General features: G+C 42.0%; 1 protein-coding gene across 1 annotated transcript in view; it reads right to left on the bottom strand.

Annotated features, from left to right (window-relative positions):
* The window catches only part of COL21A1 (collagen type XXI alpha 1 chain), a 189,360-nt gene extending 184,955 nt beyond the window's left edge, over positions 1–4,405 (bottom strand). Inside the window, exon 1 of the mRNA XM_050951092.1 lies at positions 4,241–4,405. The gene's annotated coding sequence lies outside the window, so the exon portion shown is untranslated. The remainder of the gene's footprint in view (positions 1–4,240) is intronic.
* Positions 4,406–21,987: the final 17,582 nt, after the last annotated feature.

Below are 21,987 nucleotides of genomic sequence, written 5' to 3'. Positions count from 1 at the left end.
TGTTCTGAAAGTTGATAAACTTAGATTTTGGCAGCCCATGGAATATGTATTATATTGCAGAGTCCCAGGCCCTCTAATGAGAATGTCCTGTCCTCAGACAAACACATTCCAACACATCTCAACTGCCAGATTAAAACATGGAAAGGGAAGCAAGGACTATCCCTATGTTATGTTTATAGTGTCTAGTGCAATGGGACCCTGGCCTCCAGGCACTGCCACTACCAAATAATAATCTCAGGGATACTCAGGATCTCAAGTATAAAGGACTTTCTAACTAAACAAAATACTGATGTAATGCAGAAATATAAATTTTCTAGATAGTAATGTGACGCTCACTTAAAAGGATTTACTTTGAACTGATAATGAATTCAAAGTAATCCTCTAAAATAAGTCTTATTAATATGAGTTAAAAGTTTTACTTTTCAAGAGACCACAGAGATAATTTCAAAACAAGTTTCCCTGCTTCTATGTCTGTTGTAAATTATAGTGCATTTATGTTTTCATTCCAGTCAACTCCAATGCCAAAATGTTTTTTTATTTTTTACACCACCATTTAAGAACTCGTTTCATTACAGCATAACACACATTGAAAAAGAGATAAATCATCTTATCCTTCATTGGAATTATTTACACTGCATAAAATACTAGAAAGTTGACATCTATTTGCTTTATAATGCTTTATTTCTATTCATTTCACTACTCAGTACCATCAACACTCCTCACCTCCCTGGTTTCTATCTATTTGCAACAACCCTGGAAAACTAAACCAAGCAGCATTACTTTAAGCCAATTGCTATACAGATTAATGGAAGAAAAAAGTTTCCTTTGTACATCTCACAGAACTCCAGTATCACAGAAATTAGAGGTCTTTTCCATCTATTAGGTCATTTTGTCCATGCCCCTGGCAATGCAATTTTGTTCTCTACAGTATATTGCTCAGTGCTATGATCAGTCCAGTTCTATGCAGTATCATTTAGAAGTCAGCCAGGAATCAGTCTATTCTCCCACTCATGGATGAGGGTTGCAAATAAACTCCAAAACTTGAATTTACCATTTGACACAGCTACATGCTACTGTCACAGCACAGTAATCTACTTAAATGATCTTTTTCACATCCAGGCTTTACTTTGGATGAGTAGTAATGAGGACGTGCAACCACATCTGACTTAAAGAGAGAAATTCATCTGTGGTACAGATGGCCATGCAAGTCCATCTACGCCACTTAAGCCCCATTTGGGCTGCACAGCAGGCGGCCCTGCAACTCTGACCCTGGGCTAGGTGGTGGATTTCACCTCCCTGGTTCTCTGCACCTCACCCTCATAGAGCCCAAATACTGGAACTTTATCCAAATCAAAAGAATGTCATCCTTAATCCATAAAATTAATTACTCTTTCTGTTTAAAACTATGAGGTGCTTCAGCAAAACTTAAAACAAGATGAATGGGTAATATGATGGCAGATTAAAATCAGTATGGCCAAATGCAAGGCAGTGAACTTTAGGAGGAGTAATTTGAACTGCTCATATACCTTAGTGGGCTCTAAATTAACTGGGTTCTAAATTAACAGCTCAGGAAAAACATGCGGGCATCACTGTGGACAGCTCAGTGAAGATTTATAGACTAATGGGCCAGAAGGGGCCACTGTGACTATCTAGTCCTACCTTCTTTATTAACCAAATGTGTAATCTCATCAAAAAAATAAAGTTAGTTTGGCAGGATTTATTTTCCATAAATCCATGTTGATTGGCATTAATTATATTACTGTCTTTTAATTATTTATTAATCAAGTCCCACATTAGCCATTCCATTATTTTGCGCAGGATGGATCTCAGACTGACAGATCTATATTTACCCAGGTTGTTCTGTTTACCCTTTTTAAATATTCCTAGAGTTGCTGGAGTTCCAGAAAATCAATATTCCTGGTCCAGCGAGTTCCTCAGTTAGCTCTTAGATGCAAGTTACCCGGACCTGTCCATTTTAAACTGTCTAACAACAGTAACTACTGTTTAACATCCTCCCAACTTACTATTGGAATGGAAACAGTTGTTTCCCCTCCAAATATAGAACAGAAATATTTACTGAACCCTTCTGCCTTTCCTGCATTATTGACAATTCAACCATTTCCATCTAGTAATAGACCAATACTGTTGTTAGGATTCCTTTTGTTCCTAACATATTTTTAAAATTCTTTTCTGTTCTTAACTCGTCTGATTGTGTTGTTTTGCTTCCCTTACCAATTTTCTACAATTCCTAGCTTCTGATTTATATTCTATTGCTGTAAACATTCATTTTTTCCATGTGTTTATATCTATATTATAAAAATTATTTTATAGATGCCTTCACTTCCACTGTAACCAAGAAGTTGTTTTTTAATCAGTGCACCCTTGTTTCTCCACTGTGGGACTGCAACTTTTTTTGAGTCTAGTAAAAAGTTCTTAAACAATTCCCAATTATCATTCACATTTTTCCATTTAACTTCTTTCACCCAACAGGTTTGGCTCATAATTGTTTTCAGCTTTGTGAAACTGACCCTTCTAAAGCACCACATATATGTGTCACTGGCTTGTAGAGAGAAGACTTATTCTCAATCTACAGCCATGGGGAAAAAAAATGTCCCTATTAGTATGTTATTCTATAATTGTTTATTGCAGGCTTTATTACACCTTCTTCTGAAGAATCCATTATTTGCCACTGTTTGAAACAGATTACTGGACTGAACAAACTACTCATCTGATCCAGTATGGTAAGTCTTATGTTTACTTAGAGCATGTCTTCACTTGTACATCACCGCAAAAGCATCACCAGTAAGAGCTGTACGCCTCTCATAGAGGTGGCTTTCTTTTTGCAATGGAACTTCTGAGTTTCTCTGCAAAAAGTCATTGGCAAGTGTAGACGCTCCCAAGTTTTTTGCACAAAAAAGGGACTTTTTCCACTTTAAATGGCAAGTGTAGACATGCCCTTAGAAACACTTCCTTTTGAATTGTTGGTATCAGTACTAGCACATTACAATAGGTATGGTTCTAGCTTTGGTAGTTGTATGTATAATTTTAGAGAAGAGGAGAAATCACATCACAGAAACTGGCATAAAAAATGAAGTAACTGAAGGCTAGACTTTGATAACCTTTCTTACATTGAATATATATAGCCATATAAATAATAACCATTAGAGATGGCCCATAGAGTGAAATTGTCATACCAAGTGATTTGCAGAATTATAAAACTAAAATAACCTGTACTATAAATATATTGCACAGTGCTTTGAGAATGTGAATTGCTAATTATACTATAACTATATTATTTATTATTAAAATTCCAGTATTCCTGTACTAAGAAGCTAGCTACCAAACAAGTTTTAATTGTAAACTTGCACAAAAGGGGTGACTTGTTTTTCCAACTATAACACAAGAAAAAATAACTATGAGACTAAAGAGTTATGATGCTATATCGATCATATAATCTTGTGCAAATAAACTGAGCCATAAAGTCATGCTTGTACAACCTAGTGTACATGTAAACACTGTGGCTAGTGAGAAATCCATCAGTAACACATTCCAGTCACATTTCTGTTTTGTTAAATGCATAGATTACATAAGATTTGCACTTGTAGTTTGCCAAGGTTATTCCACTCCCCACTCCTCTAGGCAGGCTCTTCATTAGATGAAAACTGGCTGCATGTTTTAAAAGTTTGTTATAATTCACAGATTTTAGGCCAGTCCTGAAATCTACACCTGCCATTCAAAGACAAGCTCTCCCCACTTACTCTCTCCTCTGAATGAAACTAAAGGATACACAGGGAGGACTGCTCCCCTGTGCTTCCAGTATCACCCCAGTTCATATCATCAGTTCATAACCCAAATCCCTGCAGCCCTTAGTAACTCAGGCAAAAAGTCCACTGGCTTCAGAATTGCTTCCCTCCCTAGTGACTGAACAAGGGCAGCAGGGCTGGTCCCTATGGGGTGAGGGTGCATTGAGGCGGTGAAAGACAGCTCCCTACCTCACCCAATACCTCAGCATGTGCCCAGTCTAAGAGCGGAGTTTCAGCAAAGGCCACCGCGGAGCCCGTACCCAACCAGCCAGCTCCCTTCCCATGCGATCACTGCCGCTGGTGCCCCCCGCCTGGAAGAAGCAGCGAGCAATGCATGAACAGAAAGCAAACCCAGGGGCTGTGACACTGTGTCTACAGCTCCTCACTAACTACCTGCGAAATCGCTTTTGCCAGCTGGAGCCAGCCTGGGCGCGTACCTGGTTTGCGCGGCAGAGGCGGACGGCAGGGGCTTGCTGAGCACGGACAGGCAGCGCCTACCAAGAGGGGCAGTGGGCAGCAATGGTGCAGCCTGACCCGGAGTGCTCTCGGCGTGAGCCTGCCTCTCACGTCCCCGCCCCGTCTCATGCAGCAGCAGCAGCCCGTCCGGCGGGTCTTATCCTCGCCAGCCCAGCCCAGCAGCTGTTTCACTCGGCCCCAGGGCGCGGGGCGGAGCGTGGGAGATAAGGCCCCCCCCGTGCGCCCCCAGCCCAAGGAGGTGATTGGTTAGAGGTAGGGCGGGGGGGTTCTTATCGCCCATGCTCCGCCCCCCCGCAGTGCCCAAGAGGCGAGAGCCCCTTCGCTGTGGGGCTGGAGGAGGAGGATGCGTCCCGGGGCTTTGGGCGGCCGCGCCGCGTGGGGCTGCGCGTGCCGCGCCCTAGATCAAGCCGCGTCGGAGCCGGCTCTAGCGACCTGTGACTGGCGGGACCCCGGCCCTGGGGTACTGCAGCCCTTCCCCGCGCCCAGCCGAGCTGCAGCTCGCCAGGCTGACCCGGCCCCTAGCCCCGGTCCCCAGCCCGAGCCGCCAGGGACCGCAGCCAGAACCGCAAATAGCCGCGTGCTGAGCCCCTGTCCAGGCACCAGCTGGCCCCAGAAGCCCCCCACCCTTCGGGGATGGACTTGGCCCCAGGAAGCGAGAGGCTGGTTGCTGAAGCCGCAGTGAGCTCTGCGTAGGAGACCAGCGGCCCCCCGGCATGTGGCTCACATCGCATCCGCTCAGCCAGGTGCAGGGCTGGGGGGAGGAGGTTGCTCTGAGCATGGTAGGGCAGGAGTCCCAGCAGCCCCTTCCAGGAAGCAGAGCCTGAGCCGCCAGCTAGGGGTCTGGCGAGCCCCTGTGCTATCAACCCTGTCATAGAAGATTAGGGTTGGAAGGGATCTCAGGAGGTCATCTAGTCCAACCCCTGCTCAAAGCAGGACCAACACCAACAAAATCATCCCACCCAGGGCTTTGTCAAGCTGGGCCTTAAAAACCATTAAGGATGGAGATTCCACCACCTCCCTAGGTAACCTATTCCAGTGCTTCACCATCCTCCTAATGAAACAGTGTTTCCTAATATCCAACCTAGACCTCCCCCACTGCAACTTGAGACCATTGCTCCTTGTTCTGTCACCTGACACCACTGAGAACAGCCAAGCTCCATCCTCTTTGGAACCTCCCTACAGGTAGTTTAGGCTGCTATCAAATCCCTCCTCACTTTTCTCTTCTGCAGACTAAGTAATCCCAGTTCCCTCCGCCTCTCCTTGTAAGTCATGTGCCCCAGCTCCCTAATCATTTTCGTTGCCCTCTGCTAGACTGTCTCCAATTTGTCCACATCCCTTCTGTAGTGGGGGGGCCAAAACTGCACACAATACTGGCTTCACCAGTGTCAAATAGAGGGGAATAATCACTTCCCTTGATCTCCTGGCAGTGCTCATACTAATACAGCCCAATATTCTGTTGGCCTTCTTGGCAACAAGGGCACACTGCTGACTCATATCTAGCTTCTCGTCCACTGTAATCCCCAGGTCCTTTTCTGCAGAACTGCTGCTTAGCCAGTTGGTCCCCAGCCTGTAGCGGTGCATGGGATTCTTCCAGATTGCACCCACCAGGGAGAGGCAGTTTCCCCTCAGGAAGGGTGGCTGGAGGTAAGGAGGGAAAGGAGGGGGGTTGAATAGAGGAGGGTGGAGTGGGAATTTAGCCCAATATTTCAAAAGCAGGTGTGCCCCAAAAGCTGAACAGGTAAAGGTGGGTGACTCCTCCAAGTCCCGTGGTGACTAGGTGCTGTATGGGGGGGGGGCGGGCTGTAGGATTTTCAGAAGCACCTGGAGACCCCTACCTGCTCAGGAAAGTTAGGAACCAGTCATACATAATTAGCACTGCAGATCTCCCAGCATTAATATAATCATAAAAAGGAAATACTGGTGAGGACCTTCCAAAGTCCTTATGTCCAGCCCCCTGCACTAAGGCAGGTCCAAGTAAACCTAATTTCTGACAAGTGTTTGTCCAACCTGTTCTGAAAACTTCCAGTGATGGAGATTCCACAACTTCCTTTTGAAGCCTATTCCAGAACTCAGCTACCCCTATAGTTAGAAGGTTTCCTAATATCTAACCTAAATATCCCTTGCTGCAGATTCAGCCCATTATTGCTTGGCCTACCTTCAGTGGACATGAAGAACGATTGATCACCATCCTCTTAATAACAGTGTCACATTCTGGGATGCAATCCAGCGAGACAGATTCTGTTACTGCCTGCCCTGTAACTCTGAGTGCCTCAAAATTTTCTGCTACTGTGGTTCTCAGCCTGGACACCAGCAGACAATCATGCAGGTCATGCACTCAGGGTGTGTGTTCTGTGCGGTCCTGAATGAGCAATTTTGACCCCAGGAGCCTGCCAGCAACATGCCACTCACACTTTCTGGTTTCTACCAGCCTGGGTTAACAACTTGGCAACACATTCCCAGTCCCAAATTTTTCCAAAACAATGTGCCCAGAAGTGTCCAAGCGCATATTCTAGCACATAATTCATAACTCTTTGTATACATTCTGGGCATACATCATGCAAGAATATTAATAATCAGTGAGTTACTGTTTTTCCAGTGATGTCTTACAGGTCAGGCCTGACAAGAGCTGCTGACACAGAGTAGTGAACTAGAAATGAGACTCTGTATCACAAACAATCCTTAAAATACCTGAATACTGTTACCATGTCCTGCCCCTTCCCTTCCCTTCCCTTAGTCTTTTTTTCTCACAATTTATTTTAACCTTTCCTCATAGGTCAGGTTTTCTAAATCTTTTTTCATTTTTGTTGCTCTCCTCTGGACTCACTCCAATTTGTTCACATCTTTCCTAAAGCATGGGCCCCTAGAATTGGACACAGTATTCCAGCTGAGACCTCCCAGTGCCAAGTAGAGTGGGACAATTACTTCCTGCATTTTACATGCAATACTTCTGTTAATAAAGTCCAGAATATTAGCCTTGTTCACAACTCCATCATATTGTTGACTCACATTCAATTTGTGATCAACTATAATGCCCAGATCCCTTTCTGTAGTACTACTGCCTAGCTAGTTTGTCCCCATTTTGTAGCTGAACATTTAAGTCTTCTGTTCTAAGTATAGTACTTTACACTTGTCTTTACTGAATTTCAGACCAATTCTCTAATTTGTGGTCATTCTGAATTCTAACCCTCCAAAGTGCTTGTCATCTCTTCCAGCTTGTTGTCATCCACAAATTTTATAAGCATACTCTCCTACTCCCTTATCCAAGTCATTAATGAAAACGTTGGTAGTGGATGTGGATAGTGCATGTGGATCCCCATTGGATACACCCTCACAGTTTCACAACGAACCATTGATAACTACTCTTTACGATAACTACTGATAACGGTCTTTCAACCAGTTGTGCCCCTGCCTTACAATAATTTCATCAAGACCACATTACCATAGTTTGCTTATGAGAATGATAAGTGAGACATAGTTCAAAGCATTACTGATATCAAGATATATCATGTCTATGGCTTCTTCTCATCCACTAAGCCAGAAACCGCATCAAAGAAGGCAATTAGGTTGGTTTGACATGATTTGTGTCACAATTCAGGGCAACTGAACCTGTATTCCCTCTCTTTGGTCCAGCAAGGGCACCCACTGTTAGGTTTCCAGCTCCCAAGCTTTTGCTTCTCTTTGGCAGAGACATGCATCCCTCTCCTCCTTACCAGAGTGTTTCCAGGCTGCACAGTTCCCTGCCTATACTGGATTCCCCAGTAAAGTCAAACCTGTAGGGATATTTAAAGGTTTATATTAAACATGGTTTATGTGAGAAATGATTTATTGATTTATTGTTAATTAATACTTTAGAACTTAAGGTTTATGTTAGAAGTAAATTTGTAATGATTTATTGTTAGGAATAGCTGTGTCTGTGTGAAGCCAAAGAGATACTTTGTATAAAACTTGTTAAATGTCAATAGACTCTAAGTGCCTGTTCCCTAAGTGAAACTTTGTAGCTAAATTGGTCAATTGACTCAGCGCACAAGCCGTCAGTTATGCCTCAGGCAAAACTGTATAATTACTACAAATAGAGACCCCCACCTCTGTAAATTCATTTTTATCTAAAGCTAAAAAGTGTATTTGAATGAGTGCCTAGTTTAACACCCCAAAAGATAAAGAGTGTATGTGAATGAGTGCCTAGTTTAAATGATGAATGAATGGTTAGGGAGTTACCAGCCTGAAAAATTCAGTGTCGGCCGAAGAAGGTGTCAAGTGGAATCAACCAGATGACCCCCGGAGGGCGAACTGGAATCCACCCCAAGCATCTACAGAATGGAGCCAGCCACCTGCTGATTGATCAAGCAACAGCAGAGTGAAACAACTCCCATAAACTAACATAGGGAAAAATCCCTATAAAATTGGACTCTAAAGACTGAGGACTTTGAGTCTATGGTTCTGCTGCCAGCCTCCAGGAGCATCAGGTGCACTTCACCCGGACTCGGCTCCACTCTTGTGTACAGGGTACCTGGCCAGTATTCTGTCACAAGCAACTTTAGGCTGGTAACTATAATATCTATATAGAACCTGTATGAATGATTGTGTGAATGGATATATATATATATATATATATATATATATATATATATATATATATATATATAAAGTAATCATAGGAATAAGTAGCCAAACAACATTGTTTGCTGTTATCTTTTATTTTATTATGGTATTGACAATAAATGTGGCATCTTTGCCTTGTCCCCTTTAATAAGATCCTGCTCGTTTTTACTAGTCTAATATAATTGGTATAACAAACCCACCAATGCAGGACTGATTTACTTTTCCCCTCAGGCAAGGTAAACAGTGTAATTGCCTTAGTCAAGTTACAACATAGTTCTTTCTAAGCAAGCACATTTATTCTTAAGGTAAAAGCATTAACAACAAAACACATTAAAAACAGTAAGAGAACTTACACACATGCTAATAAGCATACCAGAGGTCACCCCCTGACTCCAACAAGGTCTCTGGCTGGTGAACAGTCCTTCAAACCCCACCAATGGGCTTTTCTGTGGTTATAGGTTCATCACAGCTGTTAGTTCAGAACAAGAATACTTATGAAACTGTTAGTTTTTTCGTTATATAGTCTTTTTGAGGGAGAAAGTTCTATTCTGTCGTCAAGGAACAGGTGATCAGCCAACAAAAGGTGTCCTCCTCAGGACGAAGCTTCAAAAGGCTGAGTTCTTGTATAACCAAAATAGGTGTACTTGCATATCCCTCCTCCTAGAGATTTTCTAGGAAACCTACTTAACTTTAAAAGTTCATTCTTATCTTAACCCATTGTTTAAAATAATCCTTTGAAGCTCATAACACTTCCCAGGATTCTAAACATTACATAAAATCCCACAATAAGGCATAAACATTTGCATTTTTAATACAATGAACTCCTAAGATATTCAAATTTAACTCAGTAAGTTTTAATTTAATTCAGTAAGGTTTGTTCAGGATACTGCAGGAAATTGCCATCTCTATAATAGTTTGTTCTTGACAAATCCATGCTGGCTATTCCTTATTATTTTATTTCCTGTAGGTGCTTACAAATTGATTGTTTAATAATTTGTTCCAACATCTTCCCAGGTATTGAATTTAATCTGACTAGTCTGTAATTCACTCAAACCTCTTTGTTCCCCTTTTTAAAGTTAGGTACTATGTTTGCCCTTCTCCAGTCCTCTGGGACCTCACTCGTCCTCCATGAGTTGTCAAAGATAATCACTAATGGTTCCAAGTTTGTTTCAGCTAGTTCCTTAAGTACCCTAGGATGAATTTCATTGGAACCTGATGACTTGAATACATCTAATTTATCTAAATATTCTTTAACCTTTTCTCTCTCTAGTCTGGTATGTGTTCCTTTCCCCTATTTGTTAATATCAATTGTGTTGCATATCTGTCACAATTAGCCTCTTTAGTGAAGATTGAAGCAAAATAGGCATTAATCATTGTCTTCTTGAGGACATGAGTTGTTAACTCTCCTTCTTGCCTAAGTAGAGGACCTACTCTTTCTTTTGTCTTTCTCTTGCTCCATATGTATTTTTAGAAACTCTTCTTATTCTCTTTTATATCCTTTACTTAGTGTAACTCACTCTCACTTGGGAGAGGGCTGTGACAGGGAAAGCAGCTACTAGGCTCATTGGGGAAGCAACTGCAACTGTGCCATGCCCCAATCAGGCCTCAGCTGGCCCTATATAAAAGGCTGGGAGACAAGAGCTCAATAATCTCTCTCTGAATGCAGAGAGAGAAGGGCCTGGCTGCAGGGAGGTTAACCAGATATTTGGAGTGGAGCATGACTGGGGAAAGACCAAGGGAGCTGGGGAGCTCCAGCCTAGGAAAGCCCCAGGCTAGAGGCCTGGTAAGTCCTATTAGGTACTGGGTTGCAAGGACAGCCCATAGGTAGCCAGAGGCAGCAAGTCCAAACCCCTTTGCCTGTGATGAGTGGCTTATACTTCAGTCTGCCCCGGTGAACAGGGGCTAGACAGAGATTGGGCAGTAGCCAAGACTGAGGTGAAGTAGCGATAGTGGGTGGGGATTCCCCTGGGAGGGGGAGACCCAGACTGGGGGGGGTACTGCCAGAGGGAAGCACCCAGTTAAAGAGGCATCGGGGTCCTGGGAGGGACACAGGAGGCCAAGCGGGACACTGGCTGACACAAGGTGCTCTGGAGGCTGGCTGAGCTAATTTCCTGAGAGATCAGCAGGAGGCACTGCAGGGGTGAGTCCCACACTGTCATATTGAGCCTTTCCAAGTTTGTCCCTACTTGTTTGTGATATTATTTTGTACTACTCCTTAGCAATTTGTCCATGTTTCCATCATTTGTAAGATTTCTTTTTGATTTTCAGGTCATTAAGAAGCTCTTGATGGAGCCATATTGGCCTCTTACTATTCTTCCTATCTTTCCTTCACGTCGGGATAGTTTGCAATTGTGCATTTAATATTGTCTGCTTGAGAAACTGCCAGTTATCCTTAACTCCTTCTCTTAGATTTTCTTCCAATAGGACTTTACCTATCAGTTCTTTTAGTTGGTTAAAGTCTGCATTTTTGAAGTCCATTGTCCTTATTCTGCTGCTCTCACGTATTCCTATCCTTAGAATAATAAAATCATCATTTCATGATCACTTTCACCCAAATTGCATTCTATCTTCTGATTCACTACCAATTCATCTCTCTTGGTCAGAATGAAGTCTAAAATGGCTGTCTCCCTAGTTACATCCTCCATTTTCTGAAACAAGTAGTAGTCCCCAGTACATTCCAATAACTTATTTTTGTGTTTTTTGTGTTTTTTCCTTATTTTTCCAACTGATGGCTGGGTAGTTAAAGCCCCCTATTACTACCAGATCTTAGGTTTTGGATATTTGTGGTGTTCTAGAAATGCCTCATCCACCTTGTCTTCCTGATTTGCTGGTCTGTAGTAGACACCTAACATAATGTCACCCTTATTTTCCCCCCTTTTAACTTTACCCAAAGATTTTCAACTGGCCTGCCTTTCACCTCCTTCTGGACCTCAAAACAAGTGTATATACTCTTGATGTATAATGCAACATCTCCCTTTTTCCCTGCCTGTCCTTCCTGAACAAGATATACTCTTCTATACCAATATTTCCTGAGATTTATCCCCTTATCTATGATGCCAATAAAGTCATAATTGAGTTTATGTGCTAATACTTCCAGTTCTTCCTCTTTATTCCCCATATTCCTTGCATTGGTGGATAGACATCTAAGATGTTGAGCAGATTCCCTCACTGATTTCCCTCTTGTGCTCCTATGAACCTATTGTAATTTTCCATACGCCCTCCCCATATCTAGCCTTCTACTCAGGTCATCTTTTTATGCTTACCTGTGGGCTTTTGTCACCTTCTCCTTTTGAACTTAGTTTAAAGCCCTTGTCACTAGGTTGGCAAGTTAGAACCCAAAGATGCTCTTCCTCTTCTTGGTCAGATGGATCCAATCTCTTCCCAGCAGTCCTCATTCTCAAAGTAGCATCCCACGGGTGAGTGTGGCCACAAACAATCACACTTCGGCTGAAAAAATAACTCATGTTGAGTTTTCATTTGCCATCTGTTTTTTAGACTCTAGGATGCACCTGGGTCACATTTTCAAGCTTTTTTCCAGTGTCATGATGGCTAGAAACTTACACCTTTTTGTAAATAAATGCAGAATCTTACTTAATCACATGCATCCAGGAACACAGACTAAGAAAACACCAAATATCCCAAGAACCACAATAATATTGTCAGAGTTGGCAACGTGACATAAGGCACAAGTCAGGAGGAGCAAGTTAACACACTATTTTTCACGTTTCCCAATACAGAGCTGAAATCTCACACACTGGGGGGGATACATAGGTTCAGCCTTTCTTACTCCCTACCCATACCAAAACTCCATGCATCCACCCAGAACAAAGGAATCATAGAAAGGAATAGGCCAAACTGCTTTTAAATTACTGGGGCCTGTCCAAATGGTCCAACCCCCAGTCAAAGAGCATAAGAACGATCCTACTGGGTCAGAACAAGGGTCCATCTAGCCTAGTATCCTGTCTTCCAACAGCAGCCAGTGCCAGGTGGCCCAGAGGAAATGACCAGAACAGGTGATCTATCCCCTGTTGCTCATTCCTAGTTCCTGGCAAACAGAGGCTAGGGACACCATTCCTGTCTATCCTGGCTAATAGCCATTGATGGACCTATCCTCTGTTAATTTATCTAGTTCTTTCTTGAACCCTGTTATGGTCTTGGCCTTCACAGCATCCTCTGGCAAGGAGTTCCACAGGTTGACTGTGCATTGTGTGAAGAAATACTTCCTTTTATTTGTTTGTTTAAAGAAACATTTTCACCTGTAGGCTTAACAAGAGAACTCAGAACAGGGATGATGCACAGTATTACCTCCAGTCAACCCCTCCCTAAACATCACAAAAGAAATCTACTCACTGCCCCATTAACCTTCCTCCTCTTCTCTTTCCCCCAACCTGAAAGGGGGCAATATAACTCCAGAGAACATTATTGGAAGGGAATGAAACGTTATGAGGCAAACGTGTTGGGTGGGATGCAGAGGCTGAGTGAGCAATCTTTGTGTAGGAGCAGGGTCTTTATCACTGACAAGGATGGCACCTAAGAAGGAAGCACAAAAGGAGAAAACCATTAGTCCAGTAGCAATACACAACACTAAGAAGAAAATTAGAAATGGATTACAAATATGACAGTGCCTTTTTAAATTTAAAAAAGTTATGAAAGACAATGATCTGTGGACTCTTATTTACACTGCTCATTAAAGTAGATTTCCTGGGCGCCTTGCCCAGACATGGACAAGCTAAGACTTGGGTGGTACTCCTGGCTTGCTGCCATGATGTCTTTATATGTGAGGTGTACAGCAGGGAGGGGCAGGGCATACCTACCATCTCTGATGGCTTACTCAAGGCAGGAAATGGAAGAAACAAACTATGTGAAGAGGAGAACATATATTCTCCAGAGCGTACACAGTTTGCACCTGAACTAGGGGGCATTGAGGGAAACAACCCACAGCAAGATTGTTCTTCTTCTCTTGTCCCTTCTTGGGGGTTCTCATCCTCATTGCAATGTCCAGGATCCTGTTCAGCATCACTTGTGCCTGCTGCATTAGACATGCAGGTGTGTGTGTTTTGAGGACAATGAACACCAAACTGAAGGCAAATTCCAAATCTCAGGGGCTTTAACTGAGAAAATCCAGGATCCAGATGGGGACTATTAGCTTGAGGATCCCAGCTGATCTCAACTGCTGGGGGGAAAAACACAAAGAGGCAATCTCTCAGAAACCCATGACCCAAGCTATAAAGACCGAACAGATTAAAATCAACATGTGTACTGTGAAACAAACTGAGAGCCAGTGAAATGTCTGGAGCCCAGCAGTTACATGCTCCAACCACAAAACTCTGCATCAGCAGAAGTGTGTAAACGGTCTTCAAGTGTAGTCTCAAGAGCATATAGTAGTAATCCAATCTGGATAACTGTGGTGAAATCCATTTCTTAGAGACAGAATTGCTACCTTCCAGCCAAGTGCAAAAGGGGAAGGAAAACAAAACCAAACACTCTTTGCCCTGCTACCTGGCTATCCAGACAAAGTTAAGGAGAGACTTAGACTGTAAATCTCATTACAGAAGGATAGTCACTTAACTTTCAACTGAAGAGCCTGATATCACTACCAGTTGCTTCCTGTCCCGATCTTGGTCAGAAACTTGAAAAACTGAGAGCAAAGAAACAAATGCAGAGCTGCACTGGTGACACTGTAAATCAGTCCGAGTCACTACTTTAGTGGCTTCATATGCATATTGAAAAGGAGGAACATACAAATTTCTATTTGTGGTACTTCACATGAGAGCCCTTGGGGAGAACAAGTCTGTGATGGGGTGTCTACACCACACAGGATTGGAAGGCATTAAGGTGGCCAGGGAGCCACACCTGGAGGAGGAGCCAGGGAGCAAGCAACTAATTGGAAGCAAACTCAGCTGGGGCCTGTATAAAGCCCAGGAGTGATGAGCAGTAGGGGGGATGCTGCAGTCACTCCCTGAGAGGAGGGAATTGTAAGGCTGGCAGAGGGCCAAGCCACAGACTGGAAGCTGCCACTGAGAGTGAGAGACTGCAGACTGAGAGAAGACCATGGGTAGAGAGACTGCTGAGGAAGGCACAGCATCTGGCAGAGCTAATCCTCAGGATGGCTAGGAGGATGTGCCATGAGCATTGAGGGAACCCCATCATAAAGTCCAAGACTACCCTATAGTTTTCTCAGAGAGAAAAGAATCACTCAAGTACCATTAACCCTGCCAAGGACTGCAAACATGACAGCGGCATTAAAATAAGTTGTCAGATCTAATAGAGTCAGTATGGACACCTGGTCTATGTGCATCACTAAGAGGATATTGCTGACCACCAAGATTACGAGTGAAGCCTCCTCACTATACCTAATGCTCAAAAAACCAGATTGACAGGCATCAGTCAATGCTGATGACTCCAAATACTGCAAGAGCTGCTTTGCCAGAATCTTCTCAGTAAATTTCTCCCCAGAATGGAGATTAGAGACAAGGCAGCAGTTGAGTGGTGATGTATGCCCTATGAATTAATTTGAAATATCAGGTTATATGTTGCACTGGTGGTTTTGCTATGTCACTATTCACCATATTTTGTTTCTATCTCTTTGCTCACATCTTTCCCTCTTAGAGGAGATTCATCCCTTCAGCACAGTTAGATTAGGGATATATTTGGTCCACTATATTTAGCAAAAGTGGCCCCCTCCTTACTGGAACATATTCTACAATTTAGGACATTTGGTATACCTAATTTCCTGTTACTAATACTCAGAGCCTCCGGGTCATTATTCCAATGGAGAAAATGTATCTTTACATCTTTTAGCAGCGTCAAATTATTTCCACCCTATCCTCAGGCATAATGAAGTTGCATCATGTAAAGGTCTGTACATGAATCATTTACAAGAGGTATGATGATGCTTCTATTCCAACAGCTGTGTGTTACATAAAAGATAATGATGCCTACACTGAAGGATCTACTTTAAAACATTACAACGTTTGAAAAAATTGGCAAAATGCTTGGAGAGAAATCCTGGCTTCAGCAACATCTGTAAATGCAGTCCTTCGGGAAAGGATAACCAGGGGTCCTAATCCCAAGTAGTCTTTATATGAATAGACCCACTGAAGGTCAACAAGACTTCAGTAGGGCTATTACCTAGTCAGATGGATTAGTCCCAATGAAGCCTTCTGGTCTGCACTTATGGCAGGGCTAAATATTCCCCAGAATTCATGCCAGTACAATACATGAGTAAGAGATTTCAGTATATAGGCTCAAGTAAGTTATGTTGCCCTCACGCTGCTCAAAGGTCCATGAAAACATCTCTCTCAAATTCAACATGGCAGATTTTGACCTTTAACTTTACTATTTTTTCACCCAGGCGCTGAATGTTAAAGGAGGGGGAGGGGAGCTAGTGTAATGGTATATCTGTGAGATATAAAACGAAGTGTGGTGTCTAATGGAGACCATCTATATGAAATGAAATGGAGATCTGGAGAATCAAATACGAGTGTGAGAGATGAAAAACTAGATCACTTAGAATCAGTCTCAGCTACATTGCTACACTCATTAAAGCGTGTATATAAAATACATGGGGTTTTTTTTTCTAAATTCTGAATATTGTGGTTTCATCTGAAGTCTCTGGTTATCCCACAAATGGATTATACTAGCCAAGCCTATGTGAATAGACAACTCCCCTGTGGAAACTTTTAGGAATTGGCATATCAAATTAAATCAGTGTTAGATATATTGCTGGATTTTGGTTTCCTCACTGATATTAAAAATGTTACATTTAAAACCACCTCTCTTATGTCTGTTCTTTCTGAAACAGATGGTAAGATTTGCAGTCATCATCCTCCCTTACTTGAGCAAAACTTATGTTAACTTCAGTGGCACTTATTTCCTCAGTAAGGATTGAAGAACCTTGCCATCAGAAAGACAGAGACAGGCAGGGAGACAGTTGCTGTTATATGTAGATAAAGCTGTTTTCATAATACAGACACTGTATTGAAATACCCTTTTCAAAAATCTTGAACCCGTTGGTAGTGCATATAACTTTTTCTAATCGTAATAATTGCATACAGCATCAGGTGCCGTTATTAAAAATGTACACAAATATTTGAAGCTGAAGTGGGGTTAATTTTCTGGACTGTGGTGTACTTCTATAGTTTTTTAAAATATAAATAAAAGACTGAGTAGTCCCATGTAAACTGGTAGCCCTTCTTGAGGAGTATGATACTCAGTGTAAGAGTGTCAGAATCTGACCCTAAGTATTTTCCTTTCATATGGTGGAGGCTTCAGGCAGTACCTCAGCTGGTGATTCAGATGGTCTCTTTTTAAGGTTTACCCAAAAAAAAAAAAACAGAAAAACCACTTTATTGCAGTTCAAAGCCTATATGCAAAGAAAGTTCCAGTATTCAGCTGCATGAGGTAATGAGTGGGGAATTTATATCAAAGCTCCCTTTTCAAACAGTTTATCCATAACTAATTATGCAGCCTGACTACCTTGCTGCACTTCACCTGGCAATAAGTTACCTTCTTCCATCCCTTGGTGGATCACTACAATGTGCATTACTGAATATAAACTCAGAGAGCTAAATTCAGACCTGAGATAAGCAGACAACTCCACTGACATCAATATATTTACACTAACTTATACTAGTGACTCAGTAACTCCCACAGATAGAAAACCAGGACATGCTGTATCGCAAATGTTCAAGGCCCAGGTCTGAATTTAATTTTTCCGATTAGTGACTGAACTGAAAAAAGTCTATTACTTCAGCCTTGCTTATGGAGTCCCCTCATAACTGATTAGTGCTTCTCTTACTCTGCCAAATTCAAACACAAGGTCACACTACGCAAAAATACTCCTCTCCATCTCTCTCAGAAATTAAGAAGTCTACATGAGGGAATTGAGGGGTGGTGATTGAGGAAGATTGGGCAGAAGGAGGAAAGAGTAATTAATGCTGAACAGAGTCACAGAGAGCTACAGAATAATCCTGAAATGATATCCTGACATTATGGTACAATGTTTGCATCCTACAAGTTTCAGTATATAGACATCAATCCAGGATTATTTGTGATTCTCTGTGACTCCTTTGGAGGATTAAGTGATTGACCCCCAGAGGTCCTGAGAACAGGACCTAATTTTCTGTGCAGTTCTGCAACATTGAGTGCTACTGCAGTAGACACAATTAAGTCTTGCCAATTACAATGCAAGGGAATATATTCATTAGGTGACTCAGCTGAATTACTCCTCCAGCCCAGAAAGATTTTCAGTGTCAGCCCTTGGGGCCCACAGTTCTGGGAACTTAAAATGTAAAAATGTAAATACAAGCAGTCCTTGACTTTACACCATTCAACTTAATGACGAATGGCACTTACATTTCTTAATTGATTCCCTGGTTCGACTTGACAATTGGTTTTGACTTTACGACACTCAGTCCTGCAATGAAGTGTATTGCGGTTCCAAGCCAACATTTCGACTTACGACGTAATTTTCAGGAACCAGTTGTGTCATAAGTCTGAGGACTGCCTGTAATAATGATATTTTCCCCAAAAATCAAAGGTTATTAACATTCTCGCTATAGTCACTCAAGACTGTCTCTTTAGGATCTGGGAAATATGGCTGCAGATCTCTTTATATTCTGAGAGTGCACTGACCTTTTTTTTAGGGGGGCTGTCTAACAGCACATAGCATGTGTAGGGGTGTGATGACCATGGATAATAGATGTATCTTAAAAGGATGGAGATTTCTCAAAAATTGTTGTATAAACTTTTCAAAAACTGCTGAGGTGGCTTCAGCTTATCCTCACCTGTTTTCTCTCTCTCTTTTTGTCTTTTTATTTTTGTGGGCTTGGAGTTTTACATTACATCTCACTAAGATCAGTTCTAATTTAAGGAAAGAAGAGTAAGAGTTGTCTGTGTAGTCAGAAGAGATTGGTGAAATGCTGCAATAACAGCTGAATTGTGTTTGTGGTTGCTGCTTCCTGGCAACCATTTTGAGTGTAGCAAACTGAAGAAAAGGCACATTTTATTAAGCTCTGAGAATCCAAATGAATTCTAGTTCTGAGTACAGGATGGGTATTCCTATGGAATATATATATTTTGCAAGTTCATATATGTGGGTTTGCACTTTATGTATTAGCACTCTCCCATAAACCTTGTCTACTGCCAGTTCAAAATGATTAACCATGATTTTTAAGGACTTGCATTGTTAGCACATCGGCATCTTTCATAAATAATGTGCACTTTGTGTAAACCAATGAAGCCCCAGCATGGTTAATTGTCTTCAGTTGCTGTTTCAGTAAGTATTCAAAGGGAAATTTAAAGTAGTTACAGAACAGAAGAAATAAAAATATTTTCCTGTGTTCCCTGAATAAGAAGTTATTTTTTCCATCCCAATAATTGATTGTGGTTTGTCTTCAGTTATATATTCCTCACTACAAAGAACCATGGTGAAAACCATATTTGACCGTGGGATAGTACTTCTATCCTGCAGGGTATTCCACATGTTCTGAGTCCAAATAAGTAATAAATCAGTCCCAGATCTCTCTCTTCTTTTATTGATATAGTTAATGTCCTCTAGCTTTTTAAAGCATTTAATAACTTATAATTTCCTTTTACCTAAGGCAAGTGTTGCAATGAAACTTTTCTGCACTATCACATAAGATTAAAAAAATGTGTTTTTGTTGTCGATAGCAAAAATGTCTTGTCACTAAAGAAGCATATAATGGAATGTTTCTTATCTGCTTTGTGTGATTTTTATTGGGGCTTTTTGTTTGAAAATAATTTCCTAGTCTTCATTCAAATTTAAAAAATAGGGATTATCTGAGTAGTATCCAAGAGATATGGTGATAACCTAAGCTAACCTAGCCTGCATTTGTGGAAGTGAAGTATTCTCTACTGCTTTTTCATGTTTTGCAGGATGTACAGACTTTTTGTTATCTTTGTGAAAATGGTCAAATTGGCAATTAAAGTTATTTGCCTTTGTTAATTTGATTACTTTTTCATAAAAAAAATATGAAGGAACATTTTTTGGGATAATTCAAAGACATTCTGTGTGTTAGGCCAAGACCCTTAGTGCTCTGGAGAATATTTAGGGTCATTTCTGCAGCAAATTTTGATGGATTCCTTAGCATGAACCTTTTAAGCCTGTGTTGAAAGAAAGAAGTCAGCCTCCTCCCTCGTGAATCTGCTGTCCCTACCTAAGAGAGGGATGGGGCAGCCTGCCTTCAGCCTTTTTCTCCTCCAGACACTGCAAACAGAATAGTTGGTAGGGTGAGAGAAAAGCAGTTTACCAATAGCTTCCTTGTTCTCAATCTTCTACTGCTGCGTCCAAATCTACAAATGACCTGCAATTCCAGTGCATTTTCTGCAGCTGAAAAATCAAAGAGCACTATAATCCCTGATTAAATCTTATCCTCTCTCTTTCTTGTAATCAACTTCATTACCTCCAAAGTATTATATATGCCAGCTGGGTTCTAAGCATTCTGCATAGATTATGCCTGCTCTGAGTAAACATACTCCAGATACCTAAGTGTTTGTGTCGCACAAAAATCTCTCTCACTTTAAGAGTCTGATATACTTTCCTATTGCCTATGTATTCTTACAATTTGTATAGTCTCTATAGCTCATTTAATTTAGGCCTGAGATCATTAATTTTGCAAGCAAGTACTTGCACTAACCACATTAACTGAAAACGGTTTTCAAAGAAACTTGAAAACAGGCACTATTTTCCTTGACCTCACTGCGGTGTATGATATGGTGTGGCACACGGGTCTACTTCTTAAAATATCAAGAGTGCTCCCACTGTGGCTTACTGATGCCATCGAACTGCTAGTCTGAGACAGATGATTCAGGGTGCATGTGGGTGAGAAAACAAGTTCTTGGGGGGAAAAAAAACAGATGAATGGGTTACCTCAGGGTGCTCACCCCAGCTCCAGCCTGAGGCCCTGCCCTTGCTCCGCTCCCTCCCCAAGGCCCATGCCCACCGCTCACTGCTCTCCACCCTCCCCAAACTACCAAATAGCTGTTTGGCTGCACCCCTGATTAGCTGATCGGGGCACCACCAAATAGCTGATCAGAGGCGCTGCTGAACAGCTGTGGCTGGTAGGTGCATCCACTATTTTTTTCCTGTGAGTGCTCCAGCCCAGCACTGGACACTGCAAAGCTACTTGACTGCTGCAAGACATGGTGCCTTCAGCCTAGTACCAGCAAGACAGTCTCTATCACTCTCCACCTCCACCAAGCCAATGTGAAAAGGGAACTAAACATCATAATGAATGGCCAGAGGCTGAAGCATACCCAGTTTACTTAGCTGTGACTCTTCAAATGAATTATGAGATACAAAAGCCCCCCTGAGCAAGGTAGGAGTGAAGGTCAAGACACACAACAAACTTCTCAGCAAACTGGCAGGTTCTTCATGGGGAACCCCCAAGGACCGAGCCCTTGCCATCTCGTACTCAATAGCAGAGTACTGTATGCCAGTATGGAGTGGGTCAGCACACACCAAACTTGTTAATGTGCAATTCCACTCAACAATGTGCATCATCACAGGAAGTCTCCGACTGACTCACCTTCCATGGCTTCCAGTTCTGAGCCACATTGCTCCCCCTTACATCATGAGGGAGATTGCAGCTAGTAAGCTGCTTGAGAATGTATGTGCCAACCCACAATTACCCTGGCTCAACAATCTTTTTCCTGTTTCCAACGGCCCTGTCAAACAACTTAGGCCTGATATATTATCTAGCTCTAATTATTATCTGCTATGCTTTGTTCTCTGAAAAGCAGACTCTGAATATGTTTGGGAGATACCCTCAGATGCTATACATGTAACCTAAAGATATTTTAATAAAATAATTGAATTATAGAACTGGAAGGGACCTCAAGAGGTCATCTAGTCCTGTCCCCTCCACTCATGCCAGGACTAAATATTATCTAGACCATCCCTGACAGGTGCTTGTCTAAACTGCTTTTTGAAATCTCCAATGATGGAGATTCCACAACCTCCCTGGGCAATTTATTCCAGTGCTTAACACCCTCACAATTAGGAAATTTTTCCTAATGTCCAACCTAAACTGCCCTGGCTGGAATTTAAGCCCATTGCATCTTTTCCTATCATCGGTGGTTAAGG

This window comes from Gopherus flavomarginatus, chromosome 4 (genome assembly GCF_025201925.1).
Source record: "Gopherus flavomarginatus isolate rGopFla2 chromosome 4, rGopFla2.mat.asm, whole genome shotgun sequence".
In the NCBI taxonomy this organism is placed as follows: Eukaryota; Metazoa; Chordata; order Testudines; family Testudinidae; genus Gopherus; species Gopherus flavomarginatus.
Note: the sequence above shows the minus strand (reverse complement) of the source record. Positions and strands in the feature narration are given on the sequence as shown.